This window comes from Eubalaena glacialis, chromosome 6 (assembly GCF_028564815.1).
Source record: "Eubalaena glacialis isolate mEubGla1 chromosome 6, mEubGla1.1.hap2.+ XY, whole genome shotgun sequence".
In the NCBI taxonomy this organism is placed as follows: Eukaryota; Metazoa; Chordata; class Mammalia; order Artiodactyla; family Balaenidae; genus Eubalaena; species Eubalaena glacialis.
In genome coordinates, this window is record NC_083721.1 from 122625297 (window position 1) to 122639273 (window position 13977).

General features: G+C 36.0%; 1 pseudogene; it reads left to right on the plus strand.

Moving 5' to 3' along the window:
- Positions 1-9632: 9632 nt before the first annotated feature.
- Positions 9633-13977, plus strand: part of LOC133093046 (phospholipid scramblase 4-like) — a 72082-nt pseudogene continuing 67737 nt past the window's right edge.

The following is a 13977-nucleotide window of genomic DNA, read 5'->3' on the forward strand; positions in this document are numbered from 1 at the left end:
CTCTTAATTTTATATTCTCTCCCTTTGTTTACCTTTACTGAGAACCTGCATTGAGTTTTAAATTTTATATCACATATTTAAAATTGGAGCCACCTAAACAGGTCCAGGTGAAGAAAGTATGTGTGTACTAGGTTCATTTATCACCTACTTAAAGGGTTATAAATCATTATTTTAAGTTGCACGTCTCTCTGATAGGAACATACAGATAATCTTCTGTTGTTCTGACATCATGTTTAATGGTAAAACACTATCATCTCCATCAAATTTGAAAAGGACAAGAATGTTCACCATTACACAATCAATGTGATAATATTGTGAATTGTACTGCCAAGCAAATTAGGTAGAACACGTTACTCTGATTGGAAAAAGAAGATGCAAAGGACCACCTTTATGCATAATATGGTTGTATTCCTTGAATATCCAAATGAAACAACTGAAAAGCTATTTGAAAAACTAAGAAAATTTAGTAAACTGGATAACTACATTTAATCTTAATCTACAGAAAACGTTACATTTCCTGTATATAAACACCTAGCAAATAAAAAAAACCTCTTTTCAGGTTATCAGCAAGGAACACAAAATATACAGGACCTATTTTTAAAAGATATAAAACTATAAGGGAAAATACTCTTAGGGATATTTATAAAAATACATGATGTTTATATACAGATGTATCTATGAAAGTATGTAGCTTTTTTCTTCCTAAAGAAATGTATAAGTTAAATATAATCTTAGAATTTTTTTGGTTTGTTTTTCTAATTCCATTGTTTAGTTCATGTGGAAAAACAAATACTTGAGAATAGCTAGGATATTTTCAAAAATGAATCTATAAATAGCATTACACAGCTATAGTGATTAAAAGACAATGGCATAAATTAGTCAACGTATTGGAACCCTTTAGAAGGAGAAGCTATTTGTTTCAGAGTTACTGCTGGTAGGATTTAAACTTAGAGCTGCTGAATGCCACTTTTATTACCACATGTGTGGAGAGTCTGCATGAAAGTGAATCCTAGACAGAAGGGAGACAAACCGAAGGATGGAGGGAGGCAGAATCCTGATAGCATCATCTGAGTCTTGGAATCTAACCATGCTTGGGCTTTTCAGTTATGTGTATCAGTCAGTAATAATCCTTTTTCTTGATACATTATTAGTTCTTGATTATTATTTTCATTATTATATATCATTATTAATTCTTAATAAATAACAGTTGTTCTTCAGCCTATTTTTTTAGGGTTTTTTTGAGTTTTCTAATTAAAGTATAGTTGCTTTACAATGTTGTGTTGGCTTCAGGTGTACAGCAAAGTGATATATATATATATATATATATATATATGTTATTACAAAATATTGAGTATAGTTCCCTGTGCTACACTGTAGGTCCTTGTTAGTTATCTATTTTATGTGTAGTAGTGTGTATACGTTCCAGCCTATTTGAATTGAGTTGTAATTAATGACTGAAGAAGTCGGACTAGAACTTGTTTGCAGAGCAGAGGTAGAGTCACAGATGTGGAGGGCAAACTTGTGGTTGCTGGCGAGGGGGACAAGGGGGGCTGTCGGAGGGGATGGGTTGGGAAATTGGGATTGACATATACATACTACTATGTGTGAGGGTAGATAACTGATAGGGACCTGCTGTGTAGCTCGGGGAGCTCTTCTCAGTACTCTAGAATGACCTGTGTGGGAGGGGAATGTAAAGAAGAGTGGATATATATGTATGTGTGGCCAATTCACTTTGCTGTACAGTAGAAACTAACAACATTGTAGATGACTATACTCCAATAAAAATTTTTTAAAAAAAGAAAAAAAAAGAAGCCTGACTAATACAATGGCATATAAAATCATCAATTCTAGAACTTGGAATTTCAGGTCATTCTGATCTTACCCCAGTGTCTTTCCAAACTGAATATTGGCTAAGACTGGGCCATGGGTCCTCTCTGCTATTGTCAAACCTGTTTTTATAAACTCCTATTTTATATTTTATTTTGGTACATCAGTCTTGAGTACTTTATTGTCAGGTCTTCATCGGTAAACCCCTTCCCTATGACAGTACAGTGTGTACTCAGTTTTAGAGCATGGAAAATACATGTACTTGTTTTGTACCTGTAGTTTGGATATATAATTGACATCTTTGTGCTTTGGTGTTTCAAAAATGTTAAGGCTGTAATGAGGAGTCACATTTACAATCATCAGTGTATTCTCTACAATGAATATGCTCCCTTAATTAAATAATGATGCTGGAAACACACACACACACACACACACACACACACACACACACACGCACACAAAAAGACAATGGCATAGACCCAGACCCAGGTTAATGAAAGAATAAAAGGGAAGCTGGCATTTTAAATCAGAGAGTGGCGATAAGGAGGAACATTTAATAGATCATAATAGATCATTTAATAGATCATACTTGGACAACAAGATACTTATTTGGGAAAATTAATAATAAAGCTGGAATTTTTCTTCAATCTTAACTCCCAAATATAGTCTACATGACTTACTAATTTAAATCTAACCTAAAAGTACCAGAAGAAAACCTGGGTGAATATGTGTACACAAGGGAATTAGGAAGGTGTTTATAAGCATGATATAAAAGCTAGAGCCCATTAAGTAAGTACATGTTTGTTTTTAAACCTTTGCATGTGGGAGGAAAAAAAGAAAAACAGATACAAATGGGATGAAGAAAATTGCTAATATACCTACAACATTCATAAATGATTTTCAAAATCAACAACCCAGTTTGAGGATAAAGAGTGTGAATGCACAGCAAGAGAAATGCAAATTATAAGCCAAATAAAGATGCTAACCACACTAATTATCAGAGAAATTCAAATTAAAATAGGACATTTTATCTGTTGTTCTAATTTTGAAAGTCTGATGATACTAGGTGGTATTGATAATGTGACCAAGAAAATATATCCTTACACATTCTAAGTGGAAATAGAAATTGGTAAAATGATTTTATGATAATGTGTATTAACATTTTTTCTAGTTTTATCGAGATGTAATTGACATACAGCATCATATAAGTTTAATGTGTGCAGCATAATGATTTGACTTACATACATCATGAAATGATCACAACAATAAGTTCAGTGAACATCCATCATCTCATATAGATACAAAGCTGAAGAAATAGAAAAAAAATGTTTTTTACTTGTGATAAGAACTCAAGATTTATTCTTAACAACTTTCCTATATGATGTACAGTGGTGTTAATTATGTTTGTCATGCTATACATTATATTCCTAGTACTTATTATTTTATAAGTGGAAGTTTGTACCTTTTTATTTCCTTCATCCAATTCCCCCTCTTCTTACTCCCCACCCTCCCCACGTGTGGTGATCACAAGTCTGATCTTTCTCTGAGTTTGTTTGCTTGTTTTTGAAGTATAATTGACCTACAAGACTAAGTTAGTTCCTCATACACAACATAGTGATTCGATATTTCTATACATTTCAAAATGATCACCATGATAAGTCTAGTTACTATCTATTGACATTTTTAAATGTTCACTTTATTATTGGAATTTATCCTACAAAACATGCTTCCAAGTGGGCAAAAAAAAATCTGTGTTCAGAGTTGTTCACAGTAGGATTTTCTGTAATATTAAAAAATTGTAAACAATTTTATATCCATTGAATAGGATTTGGTCACACAATATGTGGTATATCCACACGTGAAATATTATGTAGTTAAAACTATTAGGTAGCTCTAAATGTTTTAACATAGACATGTCCAAAGTACATTATAAATTAAAACAAATAAAAATATCAATTTGTACTTTGCTTCAATTTGTTCCTTTGTTTCTACTCTCTATGGTATATACAGTTTTTGCATATATAGGACATATCATTTGTGTTTCAGTAATATATGTTGTAAGATACCATTTTTATAAATAACAACCATTAATACTAATATATACAAAGATAAGGCTCTATCTTTATGTATTATATATAAATTTTATTTTTATGAGTATTTGTATTCTTTTACATGTTTCTATAATGTATGCATGTTTATAAAGAAAAAATGTTTCTATTGTAATTGGAAAAACTAAAAGATCGTGAGAGTTTTTGGTCACTATTTTGTACAAAATGATTTCTTCCTGGATAGTTTAGTCATCATTCTCTATTAAGAAAGTATATTCTGGGGCTTCCCTGGTGGCGCAGTGGTTAAGAATCTGCCTGCCAATGCAGGGGACACGGGTTCGATCCCTGGTCCAGGAACATCCCACATGCCACGGAGCAACTAAGCCCGTGCGCCACAACTACTGAGCCCGCGCACCTAGAGCCCGTGCTCTGCAAGAACAGAAGCCACCACAATGAGAAGCCTGCACACCGCGAGAAGAGTAGCCCCCTGCTCACTGCAGCCAGAGAAAGCCCACATGCGGCAACGAAGACCCAACGCAGCCAAAAATAAAAAACAAACAAATTTATTTTTAAAAAAAGTATATTCTCTTACATAAGGCTTTCCTTTTTCTGCCTGTACAGTCATAGCTCAGTGGAGGGTGTGGGGTGCAGGATGGTTCCACAACCCCCCACAGATACAAAAATTCTGCATGCTCAGGTCCCTTATATAAAAGGTTATAGTACAATCGGCCTTCTCTATCTCTGGGTTTCTTATATGGAGGGCCAACTGTATACACACACACCCAACACATTTTCTGTTAAATATTTATCTTCTTCTGGCTTCTTCTTAAACATAATATTTCCCAGTTTGAACTTTTGATTCCTGCCCTCCCCAGTCCCAACATTTTCCCACCATCTTCCTCTCTCTAGTTCAGCTAATGGCATCACCATCAGCTCGGGTACCCTGGCTTAAAAAGTGAGACTCATCCTTGACTCCTCTCTTTACTTCGTCCATCAGCAACTCCTGTGCGTTCTGCTTCCAAATCTTGTTATGCATCTGACGGCATCTGACCCTCTCTTTTGTCACCTCCCCAGTCTAAGCCAGCATCAGCTCCCAGTGGGATTACTGCTGCCATCCCTCCCCCACTGCTTCTACTCCTGCCCCTCAAGACAAAGTTTAAATCAGATGTGACCACTCCACTGATTAAAGCCCCCCGAAGACTCACCAGCTGCAATTACAACAGATTCCAAACATTTTGCCATGAATTTCAGGTATGATCAGACCTCTGTCTCCACCTCTGACCTCGGTTCTCTTTCCTTGTGTCCCAGTCACACCTGACCTTTTTCTCTCCTTTGAGTATCCCAAGCTCATTGCCATCTCAGGGCCTTTGCACTTACTTTCCTGTCTTTCTGGAACTCGCTTCCCACATTTTTAGTGTAATGCTTCCTTTCACAGTTCAGGTAGCTGAAAGGTCACCCCTAAGAGAAGCTTTCCTTTACCCTCCTGGAGCTCCCCATCCATGTTTTTCTTAAACCTTTTATTCTGTTTCCTTCATAACTGTTCTATCTAAATTTAATCTTAAATATTTGTTGACATGTTTTTTAATCTCACTCCACTAGAATATGCTCTCCAGCAGAGTGTCCATCTGGTTTACTGCTGTATTTTCAACACCTATAGTAGTGCCTGGTACATAATAGATAATCAGTAAATATTTGTTGAATTAATGAAGGAATGAATGAAAAGTAACTGGGGACAAAAAATCATAGAACTTGTTATATACGTTACTAAGTAATAATATATATTATATATGTTTGTGGAAACGTAAACTATTAAAACACTTTATTTTTCAGTATTAGAATTCTTCAAAAATGTCAGCAGGTGGGTCTTTTGTGAACAAATTTTATTATGCTTTATTTCAAATGTGAATTATGTGATTGTTTTTCTTAGTACAGTAATACCCTGAGTTCATTTCATTTTGAAATTGATTTTATGGTTTAACATTTGGATACTATGTCTATTCATTTACAAATATGAACATTACTATCTTCCTGTATTTGGCACAGAAAGGGTTAAAGGAGATTTATATTGGTCATATCTAAAGAAATATACTTAAAACACATGAGGAAAACAAAGTAAAGAAAAATAAGAATAGGAAAGTAAGTCTGACAGAAGAGTTGATAGTTATAAAAAGCTCACCTTGATAGAGGAGGTCTGAAATGTGGGCCCTGAGTGTTCTAGCAACAGATATGAGGAGAGAAACACATTCATGGGACTTGTGTTTTCTATGAGATAAAAGTTAACCAGTTCTTTCAGAAATGCTGAGTTATTCCTGATACTGAGGCCAGGAGAAAATGTCTACAATCTCAGTGAAAGGACAGGGTGTAACATGAAACGTGACCTCAACACCTTCCTTTCAGTAATTATAGTGACCTACGTTGTTTTAGGAAGAATAAGTCAAAATAGAGTCACTAGTAAATTAAATCACCTCTAAGTGAATTATGTTAAGTATTTCTGTTGCTTTGTTTTGGACTTACTTAGAGCCACTTTCCAAAAAGGATATGGGGGGAAAAAAAATCAGATTCACATCATATATGCCATGTTCTCCATACTGCATAATAGGACAAAGAATTTTCACTATCTTGGAAGGAATTTATCTATGTAAATAAGAGTGGTATCAGGTCAGCTGAACCACCAGCCTGAGAACTCTGCTTAAATCACAAGCACAGTATAATTGCTCAGTTTTATTTTTTTCATCTATGTTCAGCCTAAGAATTTACCATGTATATAGATTGATGCCTAATATGTCATACATTATGTATCACGTGTTATAGTAAATATAGTTGTGTATTTTGTAGTGATGACATGCACTGATGTTTTAGCATAGCAAAAATTAATATCTTCAGTTATCAAATTATTTTTGTTTCTCCATTGTGGTCCACCTCTCCCTCTAAGGCATAGTACCCACAAACTTGATCAACCTATAGATGAAATGGAAGATAAAACAGAGTCCCTGGATCTAATACCTGATGCTCCTCCTGACTACAACTGCCACTTAAATTCATCAGATACAAATCCTGATGCCCCTCCAGAATACAATTCCTGTTTTGTACTTGGTAAGTTAAATAATCATCCCAACAGAAAATGACACTAAGAGTTAAGGTTGCTCTTTTAATTAACTAATTCATTTCTTGATTCAATAAATAAGTATTGAGCACCTACTACTGGATGCCAAGTAGTTTATTAGATGTCAAGTGGAACAGATTCCTGCCCTTAAAGAATTTACAGTCTCCTGGGGAAGGAAGTTGTAAAAACATTGATGGCATTCTCCACGTTGTTAGGGAACTATGAAGCGAATATTGTAGGGGCCCAGAAGACAGAGTAACTGATTCTGCCAGAGATGAGGAAAGCCCTGAGGAAGTAAAGTTTTGTTGGCATGATAAGGATTTTCTCAATCAAAAAATAAATAAAGATGGGAGAGGACAAAACCTGGGAGAAAGAAGAACATGTCCAAAAGCACAAGGTCATGAAGACCTGATGGTCTCTTGGGGACATGATGAAGGCCTGTTTGTGTCAAATGGCAGAACCACAGAGAAATGGAGGTGAAGGGTCTTGAGTGCAGATAAGGAGCTGGCATCTTATCCTAGAGACCATGGAGAGCCTGCAGATGCTAATTAACAGGCCATCAAGACTATAAAGTATATATTTGAGTTTGTTTTTTCATCACCTCTCCAGCTTCTGGCACAAGGTTCAATGCATAATGGGTGCTCAATGAACAGTGAACAGCTGGTTGATAGCTAATAAGACGGCTCTAGGGACCAGTGTGAAGGGATCACTGGAACAAAGAAAACAAGAAAAGGGAAACTAGTTAACAAGAGTCCCAACTGGATGAGGCTTAGTAACAGTATCAAGAAGAGAGGCAAAAACTTAGTTTGAAAAAAAATCCTCTATGAGATGATGCAAAGATATTATGTCTTTCTAGAAATAAGATTCTGTAGCTCAGGCAGCCTTTGCTTCTGCAGTGTTTTCTGAAGACGGCAGAGCTTCCTTTTCCCCTTTGCCTCATGTATGTATGTTGTCTGGATCTGATCCAGTATAACCCCAAATTATTGGGTCAACACCTAAATCCAGGGTCTCGACAATCTGACGTTATATAGTCAATGTCATTTCTCAATACTTCAGTGTCTTTCAACATAATTTATCTTTCTTTTTTTAATGGAGATATAGTTCACATACATAAAATTCACCATTTGAAAGTATGCAAGCCAGTGGTTTTAGTATGTTCACAAGGTTGTACAACCATCACCACTGTTTAAATCCAGAATATTTTCATCACCTCCCATTAACAGTCACTCCACATTTTGTCCTTCCCCGGCAACCAATGATCTACTTATATCTCTGTAGTTTTGCCTATTCTGGATATTTCATATAGGTGGAATCATAACACAGGTGGCCTTTTATGCCTGCTTCTTTCCGCATATTTTTGTCAAGGTTTATCCATGTTGCAGCATGTGTCTGTACATTATTCCTTTTTATGTTGAATCATATTCCATTGCATAAGTACCTTGATTCTTCATTGATCACTTCATGAACATTTGGGTTCTTTCCACTTTTTGGCTACTATGAATAATGTTGCTATGGCCATTCACATTTAATGGCAGATTATATTTTAAGTTTTAGGAAAAAAATTCTAATTGTTTTTTAAAGTGTAGTTTAATACTAAGTGCATCAAAATAGTGTGAACTTCATTTGATAATATAGAAATGTAGATTTCTGGCCATCTATTTAATCAGAATCTCCAAGGCAGATCTTAAAAAAGAAAAACATGCTATCTTGTTGATTCTTATCAACAGCTAAATTTGAGAAACACTGTTCTAATATCGTGTTTCCCAACCTATACATCCATGAGTAGACTGTGAAATTAATTTAGTAATTTTCAATAATTTCTTGAAACAAAAAATGGTGAGAATATTCAAAGTAAGTAAACACAAATGTCATCAAGGCTTCAGCCAGTTTTATAGGTCAGATCTCAGCTAGAATCTCCTGCTAACTCGGGGTTTGTTTTATTTACTTTTAGCTGAAATAGATCTGTAATAAAATCTGAGAATGAAATATTCATCCTTGTTTCATTTATTTTGTTTTCAACTATGATACTTTTTAAAAAACGTCTCTGTTGCCTGGGATTGAGAGGAGAGGATGTTTTTTGTCATGGATCTGCCTTTCTTTTACATTTTGTTCTGGCCTTTCCTAGAAGGTCAGAGAAAGGCAACTGTGGTTCTCCCTCCCAGAGCTTCAGGTAAGGCTCTGCAATGTTAGGAATAACTTAGAGTTTATTAGGTACCCCTTTGTAGTCGACCAGAGCCCAGTTACCTACGTAAATAAACCAATTATTTTAATTTTATTTATTTATTTATTTTTATTTTTGTCTGTGTTGGGTCTTCGTTTCTGTGCGAGGGCTTTCTCTAGTTGCGGCAAGCAGGGGCCACTCTTCATCGCGGTGCGCGGGCCTCTCACTATCGTGGCCTCTCGTTGCGGAGCACAGGCTCCAGACGCGCAGACTCAGTAGTTGTGGCTCACAGACCTAGTTGCTCCACGGCATGTGGGATCTTCCCAGACCAGGGCTCGAACCCGTGTCCCCTGCATTGGCAGGCAGATTCTCAACCACTGCGCCACCAGGGAAGCCCCAACCAATTATTTTAAATCCAAGAAAGTAAATCAAATTTTGAGATAAAAGTATTCAGATCTTATTTTTTAAGAACTATAGATAACTTCCCAGCAGTATGGATAGTCTCATGTCTAAATGCTGGTAATTCTTCAAATTTTAAGCAGTACTTATGAAATGTTTGTAGAGAATTACCCATTCTTTTCCAGTAAGTGTCCGGGGATCCTGCTTCTTGACAAGGCTTCCTCTCACATGGAGGGGGTAAAATGTTCCTTGTTATTGCTGGCAGGAGTTCAAGGTTCCTTATTAGGCCTGCACGGATACCATTCTGGCTGGGAGAAGGGAGAGCAGAAAGGAGATGGCATCACTGCTGCTTTTTAGAGACATTTAATAAAAGAAAAACAAAATCTAAAGTCATACATTAGCGGTACCCTCATACTAATTCATGGTTTTGAGTGCTTGTCTTAAACGTTGTGTCTGTTTAAGGAAAACTGGTTTCCTTGACTGTGATCTTTCTTATATTGACAGAGTTAAAATTTAACTAATCCCTGGTTGGAGGAGAGCTATGTGAGAACCAGACGATGAGGGTATAAACAAGTGACTGAGTCAGAGACAATACAGCATAGTCTTTAAATCATCACTTTGAAGTTAAAATGTGACTTCAAATCCCAGTGTTACCACTTAATATCTATGTGAACTTGAACAATAATGATAGAGGATATAAAAATAGAAATTTGCATAGTGCTAATTTTATGCCAGACCCTGTGCTAACCCTGCAGCAGCTTTATTTGATAGGCATAGAGAGGCTAACAAGTTACTTAATCTCCTTAACCTTAGTGTTTGCACTTATGAAACGGGCATAATTATCTCACAAGGTTTAAGAAGATTAAATGAGTTAATAATCTGGAAATCCTCCAACTACATTTTTGGTATATAGCCCTTCGCTTGGAAAATGGAACTTCTTGTTATTTTTAAGAACCTGTCATGTGACCCGTGTAATCTCCACATAAAAATTCATGCTAAGCTTCAGTATATTATGAACCATAATATGAACCAGTTTTAACCATATATAATTCTTTCATTTGTTTTTGAATGCAGGGCCCCCAGACCAGCTGTCCCTCCACCTGCATGCTACCCAGGAGGCTTGCCAGCTGGTGGCACCCATCCTATACAGTACCAGCCTGGCAGGTATCCTTCACCAGTCTGCTCCAACAACATGGAGCCAGCTCCTATGCCAAACTGCCCTTCTGGTCTGGTCTGGCATACTTAGGTCAGGTACTCCACACAAATCCAAATTGTTTTCTTTTGAAATATGACCTTAAGGATACAACAAGAAGAAATAAAAAGCTGTAGAGAGTGGATAAAGGTAATGGGTCAGTGATGACAGGTGTCTAGTTTCTGAGACTGTAAAAGTGGTGGTACAAATTTCAGAAATGTAAAGGAGGATAGGGATATTTTAGTGGGAAGAGTGTGGATTTCGTAAAGAATGCAGGTTGAGTTGTAAGATATTCAAGATGTCTTCTTGAAGGAAATAAGAAAAATAGGAGTAGGAATAGAAAAATGCTATGGTAGGTGCTAGTTGGGGTGTCATTTACCAGGAAGTAAGAGTGAACATGAAGAAAGGTGACATGAAAGAAACAACACTTAGTGGCCAGACCATCAAGTGCCTTGGCCCCTTGCTTTCCCTCACCACCCATAATTTCATTAGCCACTCCAGCCCCCACAAATACCTGATACCTTAGGAAAAATGAGGTGACTACCAAGCACATGTAGCTTCAAGCCAAGTCCTTGAGACCCCCCTCACACAAAGTGGTGATCCCTTAAATCCCTTCTATATAAAAATTACAGACCCACCCTGAAACCTTGGTTAGAAACTTGGGGGATAGGCAGGTTTGGTGAACAAAATGGTATAAATTCAAAAATTGTACCCTAAGATAAAGCTATTATTGGAAACCTCTGTGCAATCTTGACCCCTTTGGTTTTGGAAACAAGAGGTTTTGAAGTTCACTGTGAGCAAGAGACTCTAATTCAATACTTGTCTCCCAATGTCGTCAATAAAATATTCCTTGAGGTTGACAAGTTCCTCTTTGCAATTCAATGTATTATTAATCTTGTGCATTACAAACTTGATACTATAGAAATGATGTGTGAAATGCAATACAGTTGGATCAGGAAATTGGAATTTCCAGAAGGCAAAAATTTTATTAAACTATCTCTTTGTTAAATAACTATAAAATACACATAAAAGTCATTAAATTGCTAGAGTAAACCCCTTTATTACATCAGAAGCTTATAGAATATTTATAGTAAATACATTTTAGAAAATCTTTTTTATACTTGCACAATGATACAGGAATTTGTCCTTGCAAGCCTAGGGTCTCCTAGACCATTTCCCTTGTTTTTTAAAATTGTACGACTTTATATTTGTTTATTTAAGTTAAAAAAAAAAGTTGTTTAACTTTTTCTGTTACCCTGACAGAGGTTAAATGGTAGATATGATGGGTTCACTTTTCCCTTTCAGAAATGGTTTGAGTTAAAAAAAAACAAAACCAGAAATAAACAAAAGATAAAACAAGCTTTGAAGCCAGACAATATGGTTTTTAATTCTGACTTTATCCCCTACTAGTTCTGCAATCTTGAACACATTTCTTAACCTGTTGGTGCTTCAATTTCTTCATTTATAAAATAGTATCAGTACTAACTATCCCTACCCTGTTGGGCATTATGAGAATTGTTGACGTGTAATATAATTCCTGGCACATAGGAACCACTGAATGGATGAGAACTGTATTGATGCTGTTTAGTTAAAATGCTTCCTTGAGTGTGAATGGAAAGCACACACCCAATCATTTTTCTCTATCTTCCCTAGACTTCTGAGATCTCATATGGAGGATATGTAGATCCTTACCAGGACCCGTTAGTGGAATTCTGTCCAACATAGCAGGATTATGTGGTTTCTGAGGCTTGAGTTTGTCAGGGACTCCATTACCTCCTGAAATAACTACTCCTTAAATAGCCACAGTTTGTTATGGGGTAAAATTCCTTCCATATTGAAGAGCTTCATATCTTTAGGATATTTTGCCCAGCAGTGGACATTTTACCAAGTCTGAATATGTTTTATCTTTTAATCCTAGATTTTAAGATCCTAGAATATTTTTAAAGGGATGATAAACCATTTTAGTGGCCACTTTTGAAAAATTATAAGACATGTTCAGACCCCCCTCCCATCTGGTTGTGTTTTCATAGAAGAAAAAGTCTTGAATTAAGCATGGATTGTGTTCTCTCTACCCTCCTGTAATCAATGACATGACTAAACATTCATGCTCAGTTAAGTCACTTTCAATCTTATTCATTTCAAAATCTATTCATTAACTTATTCACCAAATTCATTAACTTGTTCATTAACTTATACAACAGATATTTAAGGAAATATGGCATTTCAGTCAATGTTCTGTGTTCACAAATTAGGAACAATGTAAAATTGTATAAGGTATGATCGGTCTGTCCTCAAGGAGATTTCTTTCCTTTTGCTAGAAGGACTCAAGTGTAATAGATAATGGACCTGTCAAATGTCCCTCTTGGGAGTAATTCGGAAGTAAAACTAAGATAAAAAGTTTATCTAATGGTATTCCCAACCTCTCTTTCCTCTCTTGTGCCCTAATCCTAGTCGTGTTTCCTGCCCTCTCCAACCTTTTCCTAATTAAAGTGTGCGCTAAGGGAAGATGTTGGTGTTTAGTAACTCAAGTGAATGGCAATCATTATCTTACTCTCTCAGAAGTACCTGTGAAATGATATAAAATTGGACATTCCTATGTAAGGTCCACTAGCTGATTCACTCTCCCGAAGCCACTGAGAAAATTGGCTTCTCTATGGCTGGTCCATGTTAAACTGTCCTGAACTTCCTGACAAGTCCAGTCTGTGGAAGACATGTCAAAGGTATCAGTGAGTATGGGCTGAGGAGACTGAGCTAGGAGCAATCTATGTCAACACAGCTTCTCAATGTGGTTACTATAGCAGGAAGATGATTTTCTGATATTTTAGATAAATGTTTCAATCTTTTACGGTAGAACTGGAGGAAAGTGTTTTTCCTATCTGGACGGCTCTGCTAATAACCATCTGATCAGGTGCAGATAGGCTGATTTCACTTGAAAAAATATATATTTAATTAATTCTATTCATATTAAAGATACTTTAAAAATCAATTAATATGCTGTAATACATCTATCTTCAATTTCTTTTCTAATGCTAACTTGTTTTAATTCTATTATTTCTCTCTCTCCTAATTGCTTTTTTCTATCCCAATAGTTGGACAGCATACACGTTCTTCGGCGTTTTGAGCCTCTTGAGAGTATTTATGATCCAGTAATGTTCAGCAATATTTGAATCAGGTTTGAATCAGCAACATTTGAAGCAGAATTATCTAATATCCACTTTCTTCTTTAGATTAATCAATTTTTAGTGGT